Genomic DNA, 13,673 nt, shown 5'->3' with positions numbered 1-13,673 from the left:
CCACTAGACAGAGGTGAGGCGGCGGGATTAGCTGCATAGACGAGGGTGCTTGATGCACCGGTATCCAGCAAATAAGTCCCTTTCACCTTTTCCACTTCCATCTGAACGGCCGGTCTCCCCCACGCATCGTACTCGAGGGAACACAGGTGAACAGGCTGAGCCTGTTCTAGTCACTGTTTTGGATGGGATGGGGCAGATGGGATTTCGGTACCGGTGGTGGCGGTTACCCTCCCAGGGCCATCCAGCATTGCTCGGAGCGCAGTCATGAATGTGTCAAACGTGTGGCGAGCGACTGGTTTCTCGGTCTCTGCTTTTTGGGCAGGGACTGGAGAATTCTTCCGTGCGCTACTCTTCAATGGATTCCTACAATCCTTTCTACATTGCCCGCACTTTCCGCACCCAAAACAGGTACGTTTTGTATCGGACGGGTTGCACCCCTCCTGGTGCCATTCCCTCTTATCCTGACTAGGTCTGATTTCATGGACCCTTCCCTTGAGTGGGTGCTCTTCTGTCCCCCTGCCGTTCCGGTAGGCTTGGGTCAGTTGCCTGACCACTCCCTGCTCGGTGGCCTGGGGATCTCTCGGGTCAAACCAGGCCTCCGCCTTTGTTCTGATCCGCGATGAACTGCTGGCCACCAGGCTTCGTAGTCAGCGGGCTCTTTCATCCCGGGTTAGGTGATTTCGGTTGAGGTTCCCACCAAAGGCGCTCTGGTACACAGGCCAGTCTGTCTGCGAACGCCTGCGGGGTTTCCCCTGTGAGCAGCACTGTCTTCTCCACTCTGGAGAAGGGACTCCCATCATTACAGCCCATGGCTTCTAGAATGTCTTCCTGGATGGCGGCACAAGTGCTCTGCCCCCTTTTGCTCTCGGCAGAGAGCGACTGGTACAGCTTGCCATCCAGTGAGAGAAGGAGCATTTTTGCTATCTCGGCATCATCACAACCGTTGATGTCCCCTGTCTGTTCCACTTCCATAAAGTGGACCGAGGGGTCTCCCTTGAGAGTGAGCTTTCCCAGGTGACTTATCATAGCCCTAAGCTGTTGGGTCATGTGGGGAACCACAAATTGATGTTCCAGGGGCCCTGACCCCCAGTGCCGTTGGGCGGGCCAAACTTCTGTTGCCGGACCAGGCACATCGGCCCCGGCTCTGGCTCCTCCTGCTCTGGCTTGCCCACCTGAGCTGAACCTCAGCGCCACAGATGGTGGTAGTCCGCTATCCCTGTCCACCCCGCAATGCGCCCACCCCTCCTGCTGCCGAACCGGTATCATCACTGGCGCCACAGGTGGTGGTCAAACAGTTTCCTTCTTCTCTTCCAGGTTTACCCAGGGCGTACCCGGCTTTATTAAGCATACCATGCCTTTGGCCTTGGACAGAGCAAGGGTTAACCTCTTGATTTGTTGCTGGCAGGAACCATGGTCTCCCGACTCAAACCCATTAGTGCTGATTACTTTATAAGCTGCCTGTACATCTCTTAACTTCTCCTCCAGCTCTTTTACTTGAAGGGTAAGGTGAGTATTTTCCTCCCGCAGTATCTTTTCATTATTCCTAACCTCGGTAACCTGACACTAAAAATAGTCCTGGCTGTTCTTGGACCTCTCCATTAGCTGCGCCTTTCCATGCTTCAGCTTACGGAGTTCTCCCCATAACCTTTCTCCTGTCATAGCCCTTTCATGTGATGTCTCTGCACATTCCCATAGTTCTGCCTGCAGTGACTCGATGGTTTTGTCTAAGAGTTGGACCTGTCGCTGTAGACAGACCAAACAAATTGCCTTTTCTCCCGATTCTTTATGATCCTTTCTTGCTGTCCACTGGGCCGCAGCATCTCCCGGAGACTCAATGCGCAATAGACCCAGCACCCATTCTATAGTGACACTCACTTTCTTGTACACATAGGAGGAAATCCTCTCTTCCATCCTGGTTCTTTCCTCCAAAACAGCACTCTCTGCATCACATCCCTTATACCAAATTCCTGCCGTGGTCGCCATTCTGTAGGGAGTGGTGTGTGGGGTCAGGTTCACATCTGACCTTCTGAGCAGTTCGAGTCACTCCCACTCCCTGGGTTCGAGACTTTAGATTTATTTGGGGGATGTGACAAAGTGGAAGAGGCAACTGGTTCGGTGCAAATAACTTTAATTTTTATTAAGGACAAGAAAATACAATGTCAAACTTGTGATCATTCAAATAAAGAGCACTGTATCACACAATCAAAGGGGTTACAGAAATAATACACCTCCCACCTCCCAATGCCTAACTCTGACTAGGTTAAACTCCAGGGCAAACAGGGACTATGCTCACCAATCCTTTATTGTCAGTTGGCGGTGGTTCATGATTTCAGGGTTGACTGGACTCTGTAGGTTCTGCTTGCCATATCCCCGAATGTCGTAGAGGACTTCTGACTGCGTAGTCTTCAGTTGGGTGGTGTCCGCTGATGCGGTAGGGCAAGTATTGGACTTATGGGGTAAGTACCCATTTTCTTTTGTTAGCAATAGGTTTCAAAAGTACCTTTGACAATGCTTCATCTGTTGGTAGTCAGGACTAGATTGTAGAGTGCAAACTTTCGAATCTTCGGTTTCTTCTTTGAAGAGTTTTGCTTCAGAGTTGGTCGATCGTGATGTTTTTGATTGTACCACATTGGCTGTGGTTGGTTGCTGCCACGATGGTGGTGCCCGGGGTTACTGAGGCTGTTTTCTCTGCCATGGTGATGTTCTTTTTTCTTCTTCGACAGCAGGGAGTGTCGTCAAGGCTGGAGAGGCTTGTTAAAACTGCTGCAGTGGTCTCTCTCCTTTCCCCCTCTGATGCGTTGCCTAAACTTCATTAAAACAGGCCCGCAGTTACACCTTGGGAGCTGTTCTAATCTTCGCGCCAAATCAGCCCTGATTCTTTGTTTAATTTTTGGCGGGCTTGATATCTCTTTTTCATATTTTGACGGGCCCATTAATGCTAACCTGTCTTGGATGTGTCGATCTTTTAAATTTGGTTCTTGATGGGGAAAAGTTAGCTTTGATATTTGTAGTGCACCCATGTCTGGAAGCAACTCATTTGTGGAGAAACCTTGAAGACAGCAAAAAGTCCTTCAGCACCTAACACACCACTTCCTATAGACATTTGCAATTTGAATCATAGCAACATCTATTTGAAATTAACCAGCAATTAACCTGTAAGTAGTTGATGATCCCTCTAAATCGTGCTGGTTGGGGGTCCTTCCTCCTGCTGTGTGAGGTTAAGAGTTGGTTGGAGCGTTGAGCTGGCATCAAATCAGCATTGCATACTTCCAGTGGATATTCACTCTCTAACGCCTGCACCAATATGCTATCTGGTGCGATTGGCCTCATGTGTGGACACTATTTTAGAGCTCTGGAGGTTTGAGACAAAAAATGGGCGCTAGTGAGCCCATCTTCTCGTTGATTGTATCCACTTTGAAGTGGACAGGGGAGCAGGAGCAAGATAAATATTAGCACAGAAGTGTTAGCGCAGGAGGAGGCTATTTGTCCCTTCCTGTTTGCACTGAATTTAGCAGCTCTGATAGGCTGATTTTACAGTCATATTTTCCTGCTTTCCCCTCATACCCTTTTATATTGCTCTTGTTATAGTATTTATTGAGTCAGGAGTTTCATCGAACCTGCAGCACTCGCTCCTCTTGAGATGTCCAGTAAGCCACACAGACATAAGACCCACTTCTGACATCCCTTTCTGCAAGAGATTCCAGCTGCTTGAGGCAGGCAGGCTTTGGAAATCCAACTACCTGTTTCAGGTGTCCTCCCACTAATGCTAGAAACTCCAGCAGGGTCAGCACTGGAGAGCAACTGTGGGCATGTCCCCAGCCTAACCAGCAGGACGAATTCTGGCCCCTCTCTGGTGAATCTTTTGTCAATGACTAAAATAAGGACAATCATAAGAGATCTATTCAGATTTATTCAATATAGGCAGTGATGGTTCTGCCTTCAATCCCCTTCCTTACAGCATTCTTTCGGATTTCCTTTGATAATGGATGCATTCATTTACAACAGAAAAATGTTCTGATTGGATCTCCTTGATCACATGACCTGATTGCTGGTTGGTCCCCTTGGAGGATAAGACACACCCAGCAGTTTCTTTGGAATGTGTAATTAGAACCACCCTGCCTATATAATCAGTGACTTTTCAAAGTGAATTCGAGCCATTCTGACTGCCAACTCCAGACAGGAGAGAGCTCACTCTCACAGGTTACGACCTCCCAATCCCCTCCAAGTTCCTGCCCCATCCCCAACCCAAGTTTCTGCCACATTCTAGCCCAAGTTCCTGAAACCCCCCAGCCCAAGCTCCTGTCCCCAAGTTCCTGCCCCATCCCCCAACCCACGTTTCTGCCACATCCTAGCCCAAGTTCCTGAAACCCCCCACCCCAAGCTCCTGCCCTATCCCAGCCTAAGTTCCTGCCCCTCGCCCAGCCCAATTTCCTGACATCCCCAGTTCAAGTCCCTGCCCCATCCCAGCCCAGGATCCTGATACCCTCCAGCCCAAGTTCCTGAAACCCCCCAGCCCAAGCTCCTGCCCCATCCCAGCCAAAATTCCTGACCTTACGCCCCCCCCCCAGCCCCCCGCCATGCCATAGATGGGACATTATGTGTGGCTCATGGACTGTGAACAGGTTTATTGGATATGAAGTGAATAGTGACAGTGTTGTGAGTTTCGGATGTCATCCACTCCAATGATGTCACTTGTCACACGCGCACCGTGTTTTCCAAGAAATTGGGTGTAGGTGTAAAGGGGGTGAGGTTGTAAGAATGTGATCCATCTTCCTTGAATTATCTTTATCTCTCCCCTCCAATACCCTCTCCCCGATCCCCTCTCTCTCCCAGCCTCTCTCTTTCTCTCTCTCCAGGCTCTCTCTCTCATTATCCCCCAGTCTCTTTCTCTCTGCCCCTCTCTCTATTTCCCCCATTCTCTCTCTCTCCCCCAGTCTCTCTCTCCCCACTCTCTCTCTCTCTCCCTGTCTCTCCCTCCCCAGTCTCTCTCTCTCTCTCTCACCAGTCTCTCACTCTCTCTCCTGTCACTCACTCTCTCTTACTCTCCCCAGTCTCTCTCTCTCTCCCTCCCCAGTCTCTCATTATCTGCCGCACTCTCTCTCACTTTTCCCACTTTCTCTCTCTCACTCTCTCCTACTTTCTCTCTCTCCCCCCAGTTTTTCTGACTCTTCCCCCACTCTCTCTCTCCCCAGTTTCTCTACCTCTCTCTCTCCCCATTCTCTCTCCCTCTCTCTCCCCCCAGTCTCTCACTCTGCTCTCTGCCTCATTCTCTCTTACTCTCCCCCAGTCTCTCTCTCTCTCCAGTCTCTCGCTCTCTGCCGCACTCTCTCTCACTCGCCCTCCATTCTCCCCAAATTGCTTTCACTCTTCCCCCACTCTCTCTCTCCCCAGTTTCTTTCCCTCGCTCTCTCCCAAGTCTCTCCCCCTCTCTCTCCCACCAGTCTCTTGCTACCTCCGATTTTTTTTCTCTCCCGGAGAAGGCCGCAAAATGTTTGTGTCGATAATCACAGCAATATTTTAGGCACAAGTCTAAATCAGCAAAGCAATCTCATCAGCAGCAAGACAGCAGCTTTGGGCTCCTCAGCAAACCAATATGGTCAACAGCAGCACTGGGCTCCTCACTGTTATATATGCAGACTATAGATATACTCTATGTGTAATCACTGTATAGTTGCATAAGATGGAGACTTGTTTATCTGATGTACTTCAATAAGGTTTACACTGTGTACATACATGCTGGCACCACTAGAGGGTGGAACTGGTCGCGACCGGGGTTTCCTGCCCTGGTGGCAGGGGCTGTATAAAAAGGGAGCCACCATGCGGCTGCCTCACTCTGGAGTTATGAATAAAGGCCCAAGGTCACTAAAGTTTGAGTACAACACATTGTCTCGTGGAGTCATTCATAAGTGCAGTACAGACATAATAACTGGCGATGAGAATACGGACTTTCACGCGATTATGGCTAACTTTGGCACACTAAAAGATTTCACAGAGGGTGATGATTGGGATGCTTTCACGGAAAGGCTTGAGCTATATTTCGTGGCAACTGACCTGGCAGTGGAGACGGACACATCGGCGGAGAAGCGCAAGGCTATACTGCTAACCAGTTGTGGGCCCGAGGCCTACCGCCTCGTCATGGACTTGCTGGCACCCATGAAGGCCAAGGATAAGACATACGATGAGCTGTCTGAACTAATTCACGACCAACTAAAACCAAAAGAGAGCATCCTCATGGCCAGGTACAGATTCTACACTCACCGCAGACCTGAGGGCCAGGAGATTGCAAAATATGCTGCCAACCTCAGGAGACTTGCGGCACCATCTGATTTTGGCACGCACCTCAACGAAGCACTGCGAGACATCTTCGTTATAGGAATTGGCCACGAGGGACTATTTCACAAGCTATTATCTTCCAACACCACAGCCAACCTGCAGAAGGCCATTGGCATCAGTCAGGTGTTCATGACCTCGACCTGCAGCCCCAAGCAAATTATTCATCCTGTGGACTCAAACCCGGCAAGTACTGTACAAAGAATGGTGCCCAGGACAGAGAGCACAGACCTCAGGTTTCCAGAACTCAGAATCCGCCGAGGTGTGCTAATCGAGTAGCACCATGCTGGCATCATGGAGGAAACTATAGGGCTCACCAGTGTCAGTTTGCTGAGTATGTATGCAAAGCCTGTAACATGAAGGGCCACCTCCAGCGGATGTGTAAAAGAAATACGACTCACCGTCGAGCAGAGGAGTCGGTAGATGACTTTGAATCCAGCGGGGAGTATGATGATTTGGCCTGAGAGGCAGCTCAGCCCCAAGAAGAAGTGTATGGAGTGTATACCTGCACCACCGATTGCCCTCCAATGAAGATGGAAGTCGAGATAAACGGTGTTCCAGTCTTCATGGAAGTAGACACGGGAGCGAGCCAGTCAGTGATGAGCCAGGGTGCCTTTGAGAAGCTATGGAATGAAAAACGAACCGAGCTGGCTCCAGTACAGAAAAAGTTGTGCACCTACACCAAGGAGCTGATCCCAGTCCTTGGTAGTGTGAATGTAAGTGTAATCCATTATGGCGTGGTGCACAAGTTACCTCTGTGATTGTTGCAGGTGATGGTCCAACGCTACTCGGACGAAGGTGAATGGGAAAGATCCAGAGGAAATGGGAAGACCTCTTCACTCCAGCAATCGATGTCCTACATGCTCAGAGGCAAAGCAAAACCTCACCTTCGCTTGGATCAGGCACCAGAGAACAGACCAGTGCAGCACCTGAGGCACAGAACGTCCATCACGACTGTATGGCAATGATCCGACCGGAACGACCTATAAGTACCTTCCCGGCTCCAGTGGCAGGACTCCTGGGGAGGAAGATTTAATTCACAGGGACTCTTCCAGCTTTTATGGCAGAATCGTGAGAGAGAAGGATCAAGGCAGTCAACCTCGAGGACAAAGGCAAGATGGTGTCCCTGCTGCAGCGAGGTGCAGCGTGGCTGGAAAAAAAGCTGGTCACTGCCAGACCACGAGGTGCAATGCTGAAGGTCCAACACGTGGTGTCTAACAAAGGATTTGATTGGGGTAAAGCCAGCAGGCTTCTCTTAAAGGAGACCTGCAACCAACTGAACTTAAAGAGACATTGCATGCATGGCAATCAATGTAATGAACCAATTAAGAATGTAAAGAACAAAATGTTGTTGCGAGATGTTGGAAATAGAATGTCCCCAAAAGTAGCAAGTGAGCGAATTCGGGAGGGTAAAGGCGCTGATTCTGATGCCCTGCCTCAGATGTCCCCTCAAGTTATGGGCCAGCGACCTTACGAGGGTGAAGGCACTGATCCTGGTTCCCTGCCCCAGATGTATCTCATGCTGCAGGCATCCAATGGCAGTATCCGCCACGGATCTGGAAACAAAAACGGCACCAATATGCGCAGTTGGCTGCTGTTGACCACCAACTGGGTGGAGACGGCGCAGCCCCCAGACCCAATCTCTACCTCGGCCATGTCCGGGAATGAAAGGTCAGAACCAACAAGTTCCCCAAACTGGACTTGGAACAGCCAGGTTCCCAACACCATTAGAGAGCAGGCAGAAGATTCTGCAGCCCTCAAAGGAGGACAGGGAGGCCACACACATCTGTGGCTCTGTCCACCACTAGGCAACAGCAAAGGCCCTGAGTCCTGGCAAGGTGAGCGAACCAAGCCCACCCCGCTAGCAGGTGGCTCAGTGCCGCCATCAGACAACTAGGACCCCGTCCGGTTGTTCTGGAACTAGCATCCTCGCAGACCTGTACTGCTACCTCAGTACTGACCATGACTGAACCATGAATGCAATCTACCCAATCCTGGCGCACAACCATAAAACGTAAAAAATGTAAGTCACTGAACCAAGGTGTCATGATACAAACTGTAAAAAAGAATGTTTTTCCTCCTTTCTTGTCATGTATTTCACCATCTTGCAATGACTATAAGTATGTAACTGTAACTCATGCATACTCTACCTGTACCCTTGTAATGCACAATCTGACCACAGGGAGTGAGCTCCTCACCTGGGCTTCCAGGTACAAAAGGGGAGGTCCCACCCAGGATCAGCACTCTTTAATAAAGTGAAGGTCACCACAGAGTGACTGTGTCTGATATATCCATGCCTCGTGTGAGTTTGTAACAAGGTTCAGAGACACCACATCTGGCGACGAGAAACGGGAATCACCAAACCATGAGGATGGCCACCGGTGGCACAGAGGAACGCTACTGTGTGGGTGAGGACTGGGACGACTTTGTGGAAAGATTCCAACAGAGCTTTGACACAAAGGACTGGCTGGAAGAGGCAGCGGCTGACAAGCGGAGGGCGCATCTACTGACCAGGCGTATGCGCTAATGAAAGACCTGCTCGCACCCCAAAAGCCAGCGGACATGTCCTTTGAAGAGCTCAACCAGCTGATCAGTGAGCATCTCAAGCTGGCAAGTAGCGTACACATGGCCCGGCACCGGTTCTACTCTCACCAGCGTCGGGAGGGTCAAAACATCTCGGACTTCGTGGCGGAACTGTGGCGTTTGGCCAGTCTCTGTAAGTTCTCTGATGCCTGCAGGGGGGAGATGCTGAGGGACTTTTTCATCGAGGGCATTAATCATGCCGGCATTTTCAGGAAGCTCATAAAGACTAAGGATTTGACTTTAGAAGAGGCGGCGTTGATAGCTCAGACCTTTATGGCAGGGGAAGAAGAGACCAAGCTAATTTACGCACACAGCCCTGGTTTTAAAGTTGCATTGAACCAGACCAGGGAATCAATGTTATAAAAATGACACAGAACCCCACAGGCAGGCAAGGGCAATTTGACACTGTCCAGGCAGGCAGGCAAGGGCAATTCGATACCACCCAGGCAGCAACCTGGCAACAGGGACAATGGAAAGGGGATTGTCAATTCACGCCATCACGAGAAACAACACATCCTGTGATGGGACAATTAACACCCCCCATCAGAGTGCTCAGAAACAGGCAAAAGGGCCATCAGAGAGGAATGCCTGGGAATAGTCCTTTTGTTAACAGCAATCTCAGCTCATGTTGGAGATGTGGGAGCAGACACACTGCAAACATCTGCAGGTTCCAACTTTACACCTGTAGGATTTGTAATGTCAAGGGACATCTGCCAGGATGTACAAAAAGGCAGTAGCGAGGCTAGTCTGCCAGACAGACGAACCAGACGAGGGGTCTGAACTGCAGGATGAGGCCTGGGGAACAACCATGGATGTTGAAGTTCAGAGAGTTCATGTGGCCGACGTCCACAGCTCATACACCAAAACGCCACACATGATGATGAAAGTCTTATTGAATGGCATCCCGGTGCACATGGAGCTGGATTCCGGAGCTAGCCAGTCCCTCATGAGCGCCCAACAATTTGAGCGACCATGGCCACACAAAGCTAGCAGGCTCAAATTGGAACGCATTGAGATGCAGCTACGTACGTATACCAAAGAGATCATCCCAGTGTAGGGCAGTGCAAACTTGGTGGTAACGCATAATGGATCACAGAACAGGCTGTCACTCTGGATTGTTTCGGGAAATGGCCCCGCGCTCTTGGGGAGGAGTTGGCTAGCTGAGATGAATTGAAAATGGGGGATGTGCACGCCACTTCATCTGTGGAGCGAAGTTCATGCTCGCAGGTATTGCAAAAATTCGAGTCACTCTTTCAACCCGGTGTCGGTACACATCACTCAGGATGCCAGACCAGTGCACCACAAAGCCAGAGCAGTGCCGTACGTGATGCATGAAAAAATTGAAAGTGAACTGGACAGGCAGCTCAGAGAGAGCATAATTTCGCCCATTGAATTCAGCGACTGGGCAAGTCCCATTGTTCCCGTCCTGAAAGCAGATGGCTCGGTTAGGATTTGTGGCGACTACAAAGCCACCATCAACTGAGTGTCGCTGTAAGACCAATACCCGCTCCCGAGAGCGGAGGACCTTTTTGCCACGCTGGCAGGTGGCAAGCTGTTCACGAAGCTGGACCTCACTTTGTCCTACATGACTCAGGAACTGGCTGAAGAACCCAAGTTTCTGACCACCATCACGACACACAAAGGATTATTTGTTTACAACATGTGCCCGTTTGGCATTCGTTCGGAAGCGGCTATCTTTCAGCGAAACATGGAAAGCTTGCTCAAGTTCATCCCTGGAACGATCGTGTTCCAAGACGACATCCTTATAATGGGTCGAGACACTGAGGAACACCTCCGCAATCTGGAGGAGGTGCTACGCCGATTGGAACGGGTAGGCCTGCGGCTGAAAAAGGCCAAGTGCGTGTTTTTGGCCCCAGAGGTCGAGTTCCTGGGCAGGAGGGTTGCCACCGATGGGATCCGGCCCACTGAATCAAAAACTGAGGCGATTCGCCGGGCGCCCAGGCCCGGCAACACGTCGGAGTTGCGATCATTCCCGGGATTTCTGAACTATTTTGGGAACTTCCTGCCGAACTTAAGCACAAAGCACATTGTTGGAGCCATTACACATGCTCCTCCATAAAGGTTGTGAATGGTCTTGGGGGGATTGTCAAGAACGGGCTTTCAATAAGGCGAGGAACCTTCTGTGTTCCAACAAATTGTTGACTTTGTATTACCCCTGTAAAAAACTGGTTTTAACATGTGATGCGTCATCTTACTGGGTTGGGTGTGTTTTGTAGCAGGGTAACAATGACGGCCGACTCCAACCGTGGCTTACACCTCCAGGTCGCTCTCCCAGGCAGAGTGTGGATACGGCATGGTCGAGAAGGAGGCACTTGCGTGTGTGTACGGTGTGAAAAAGATGCACCAGTACCTTTTCGGTAGACGGTTCGAGCTAGAGACGGACCACAAGCCATTAACATACCTGTTGTCCGATAGCAAGGCTGTCAACGCTAATGCGTCAGCTCGCATACAGCGATGGGCCCTCATGTTGGCTGCGTATGACTACACCATACGGCACCGGCCAGTCACCGAAAATTGTGCTAACGCGGTCAGCAGACTCCCACTGGCCACCACTGAGGGAGCGTCGGAGCAGAGCGCCGAGATGGTCATGGCCGTTGAGGTTTTTGACACTGCGGGCTCCCCCATCACAGCCAGCCAGACCAAACTCTGGACCAACAGGGACCCCCTCCTATCCATGATAAAGGAATGTGTCCTGACTGGGGACTGGGCGCCCGCACACAGGGCGAGCCTCGAGGAAGTCAGGCCGTTTCAGAGACGGATGGATGAACTCTCCGTCCAAGCCAACTGCCTGTTATGGGGCAACGGGTAGTCATGCCCCAGAAAGGAAGGGAAGCATTCATCAGGGAACTCCACAGCGAGCACCCTGGCATTGTGTTAATGAAGGCCATTGCCCGGTCACATGTGTGGTGGCCAGGGATTGACTCAGACCTGGAACACTGGGTTCGCAGGTGCACGATGTGTGCCCAGCTGGGCAATGCCCCCAGGGAGGCCCCACTCAGCCGGTGGCCCTGGCCCACCAGGCCATGGTCACGTATTCACGTGGACTATGCGGGCCCATTCATGGGAAAAACGTTCCTGATCGTTGTCAATGCATATTCAAAGTGGATCAAGTGCATCATATTGAACTCGTGCACGACATCCATCACTGTGGAGAGTCTGCGTACGGTTTTCGTGACCCATGGCTTGCCGGACATCCTGGTCAGCGATAATGGCCCATGTTTTAGCAGCCATGAATTCCAGGAGTTTATATCGGGCAATGGGATCAAGCACGTCCGGACAGCACTGTTCAAGCCGGCCTCCAATGGCCAGGCGGAACGTGTGGTCCAAGTCATAAAGCAGGGCATGCTATGCATCCAAGGACCCTCCCTTCAGTACCACCGATCGCGCCTCCTACTGGCCTAAAGGTCCCACCCGCACTCGCTCACGGGAGTCCCACCAGCGGAACTCCTCATGAAACGCACACTCAAGACGTGGCTGTTCCTCATTCACCCAGTCCTGGCAGACATTGTTGAGGGCAAGCGTCAGTCCCAAACCGAGCTCCATGATCGAGGCTCAAGGGGGTGGTGTATAGAAATAGATGACCCGGTAATTGTTCTTAACCATGCTTTGGGACCCAAATGGCTTGAGGGCACCGTAGTTGGCAAGGAAGGAAGCAGGATCATGGTGGTCAGACTAAACAATGGGCAGATATGCCGCAAACACTTGGACCAAGTAAAGACAAGGTTCAGTGCAGACATGGAGGAACCGGCAGAAGAGCATGATGAGATAGCACCCACACCACTGCCAGCGCACGAGCAACAAAGACAGCCCTCAGCATGCACAGTCCCTGCGGCCAGCCCTGACAGGTCGGAATCACCTCAAGTGACAGAGACGCGTGCTGAGGCTCAGCCACAAGAATCACAACTGCGGCGCTCCACAAGAGAGCGCCGACCACCCGATAGACTTAACCTCTGAAACTAAAAGACCTAAGGGGGAAGGTGATGTCATGTATTTCACCATTTTGCAATAACTATAAGTATGTTACTGTAACTCATGCATACCTGTACCCATGTAATGCACACCCTGACCACAGGAAGTGAGCTCCTCACCTGGGCTTCCAGGTATAAAAGGGGAGGTCCCACCCAGGATCAGCACTCTTTAGTCCTGGGAATGAAGTGAAGGTCACAGAGTGACCGTGTCTGATATATCCATGCCTCGTGTGAGTTTGTAACAAGGTACAGAGATACCACACTTTCTTTGCACTTGCACTGTGTCTGATTCTGTATGTTAATGTAACAGGCCAGCTGCATGATCTCATTGTGGGGGGGCGGGTGGGGGCACGGGGGGATGGGGGGAATGGATGTATGTAGCCATGGACACACACATGGATCACACCCAGAATCCTCCACTGGAACCTCCACTGCATTATCGAACCATCCAAACTGGTAACCACTACCCAACATTGTGGCAAAAGGACTTAGGGGTTAACAGGGAGAGAGCCATGCCAAAGCACAGCCAAGGTGTTTTTGTCACTTAAGTCTGGGGAGAGCTAAGCCAGAGCACATAGTGCAAAGGTAATCGGCACAAAGGACTTGGGGGAGAGTGATTTTATATGTGCAGACTATAGATATACTCTCTGTGTAGTCACTGTATAGTTGCATAAGATGAAGACTTGTTTACCTGATGTACTATCAATAAGGCTTTCACTGTGTATATACATGCTGGAACCACTAGAGGGTGAAACTGGTGGAGACCAGGGC

This window comes from Pristiophorus japonicus, chromosome 5, assembly GCF_044704955.1.
Source record: "Pristiophorus japonicus isolate sPriJap1 chromosome 5, sPriJap1.hap1, whole genome shotgun sequence".
NCBI classification, from domain to species: Eukaryota; Metazoa; Chordata; class Chondrichthyes; family Pristiophoridae; genus Pristiophorus; species Pristiophorus japonicus.
This window is presented reverse-complemented; position numbering follows the sequence as displayed.